The sequence below is a fragment of the Nanorana parkeri genome, unplaced genomic scaffold (assembly GCF_000935625.1).
Source record: "Nanorana parkeri isolate BGI_ZX_2015 unplaced genomic scaffold, ASM93562v1 scaffold832, whole genome shotgun sequence".
Classification (NCBI taxonomy): Eukaryota; Metazoa; Chordata; class Amphibia; order Anura; family Dicroglossidae; genus Nanorana; species Nanorana parkeri.
In genome coordinates, this window is record NW_017307100.1 from 321984 (window position 1) to 324783 (window position 2800).

Consider the following 2800-nt stretch of genomic DNA (forward strand, 5'->3'; position numbering starts at 1 on the left):
ACCTCCACTGGGTGGTGCTGGAAACTGCAACTCCAGTGCTCACCTGCAGGTGTCTCCCAGCTGCCACCATTCATCCACCACCTGATGCTCCCTGGGAGGTTACTTAAGCCCTCCCTGCAGTAAGGTCTGTGGCTCAGTATTGTTTCCTGTTTCGCCTGAGTCCCCAGTCCTGTAAACCTATTTCTGTTCCCGAGTCCGTATCCTGTGTATGTTCCCTGCTTGTTGTCCGTGACCTGCTTATGTTCCTGAGTCCTGTTAGCTCCTTTTGTCCCTTAGTTGCCCTGGTGTTTTGCTTTGCTTCCTGGGTGTGCTTGCCTGTTTCTTCTTGCATGTGTTGTTGTTTAGATGTAGCTGGTTGCTAAGACTTGTTTCTGTTTGTATCATTCTGGCTGGCATATTAAAACGGTATATCATACATTCTGCCTTGTCCTGTGTGGTCACGCGTGTTTGGTCTGCCTGTGTGGGTACCTGCGCAGGTGTGGGGTCACCTGTGCCGGTATCCCTGACACCCCCAAAGAAGCTGATGAAGCAGAGATCTCCTTCTCCAGCTTCTTCTCTGGCTATGCCAGCCAGAGAAATTACAGCTGAATGTGGAAGTGATGTAATACACATCACTTCCGTATTCAGACATCAGAAGCAGATCAGCAAGGAGGAAGATGCTGATCAACCTCCCATCTTCCTCCTGACATCTGCCCGATCCGGTCTCGGGCTGCAGAGGGGACAGCGGGTGGGCGCTCCTTCCCCACACAGCCGCCCGTACATTCAGAGCACGGCGGGGAAGGAGCGGCACACTACACTAACCGGAAGGGGGGGGGACAGCATGAGGAAGCTTTGTGCCCTCTGCTTCATCTCTGGGCCCCCCCAACAGGCAGAACGCCAGGGCCCGGTCGCAATTGCGACCGCTGCGACCCTGGTAGTTCCGACAGTGGCAGCACGTACAATATAGACCGTCGACCGATCTCATGTGTAACAGCCGGTAACGGCTGTTTACATTTGACAGTTTTTTCTGCCCATGCGCACGCTAGGGGGCGCGCACGAGCGGGGGGAAAAAGCAGTTAATTTATGGCACACCGCCAATGGAAGCTTGCCGTCTGTCCGTTCTTTTACAACGGGCAGACGGCAAGTAGTTAAAGGCTTTTTGCCCACTTTTATTCAAAAGAAAATTCACAAATAACAAGGCAGTTGCCCTCACAGGGGTTGTTCAGCAACTCTTCACAAAAATACACATATGCTTATCCAGCCTCTTGGCTTTTCTCTTGCAGCACTGCTGCTCCGGCCCCAATCCTCAGGTCACTTTCTGTTTCCTCTAGACAGCCTCAGTACAGTGCTAACCTTCACACTTGGTATACAACCCACAGCGTCTTGCTGCACTGGACTCCACTCTGATTTCTGCGTGGAGTTCGTCTGTCTCCCAGATTGAGCCCTAAACACTTGCCAGCAGCCTCTTCATAAGGCCTGCGCACAGGTGCACAATCATTGGGTGCTGATCACTAGTAAAGCCCGGACCCATGAATGGAGGTTTCATCCCTCCCAATTCTCGCCAGCACCAGGGCTCCGTAGGGTCTCACCAGGGCTCCATGGGGTCTCACCAGGCCTCCAAGGGGTCTCACCATGGCTATGTGGGGTCTCACCAGGGCTCCATGGGGTCTCACCAGGCCTCCAAGGGGTCTCACCATGGCTATGTGGGGTCTCACCAGGGCTCCATGGGGTCTCACCAGGCCTCCAAGGGGTCTCACCATGGCTATGTGGGGTCTCACCAGGGCTCTGTGGGTGTCTAAACAGCCTTGTTAGGCTGGCGGGAGCTGGCAAGACGATGTCTCTGTCGGCTTCTGAAGTTAAACTCCGCCCTCCAGGACTGAGGCCTCTTCTCATTGGCTGGTGGGCGGAGCTCCGTCCAGAAGACCGAGACGATGGTGCGCGCAACGATCGAGGAAACGGATGAGTTTTCAGCCCTGTCACTGTCAAACTGAGAGTCTCAGTTTGACAGCAACAGGGCTGAGAGCTCACAACGCTACCTGGCTGCCATGCTAATAGGGAAAACTAGGCGGCCGCGAGGCTCTCGGGAGCGCGAGTCCTAAGGCGACCGCCTAATTTGCCTAAATAAAGAGCCGCCTCTGGCTGTCGTCCCAGAAAGAAGCCTCTTCTAAAGATGATGCACAAGAAAGACGCAAACAGTTTGCTGAAGACAAGCAGACTAAGGACATGGATTACTGGAACCATGTCCTGTGGTCTGATGAGACCAAGATAAACTTATTTGGTTCAGATGGTGTCAAGCGTGTGTGGCGGCAACCAGGTGAGGAGCACAAAGACAAGTGTGTCTTGCCTACAGTCAAGCATGGTGGTGGGAGTGTCATGGTCTGGGGCTGCACGAGTGCTGCGAGCTACACTTCATTGAGGGAACCATGAATGCCAACATGTACTGTGACATACTGAAGCAGAGCATGATCCCCTCCTTTCAGAGACTGGGCCGCAGGGCAGTATTCCAACAGGATAACAACCCCAAACACACCTCCAAGACGACCACTGCATTGCTAAAGAAGCTGAGGGTAAAGGTGATGGACTGGCCAAGCATGTCTCCAGACATAAAACCTATTGAGCATCTGTGTGGCATCCTCAAACGAAAGGTGGAGGAGCGCAAGGTCCGTGATGTCATCTTGGACCTGTGGAAGAGGACTCCAGTGGCAACCTGTGAAGCTCTGGTGAACTCCATGCCCAAGAGGGTTAAGGCAGTGCTGGAAAATAATGGTGGCCACATAAAATATTGACACTTTGGGCCCAATTTGGACATTTTCACTTAGGG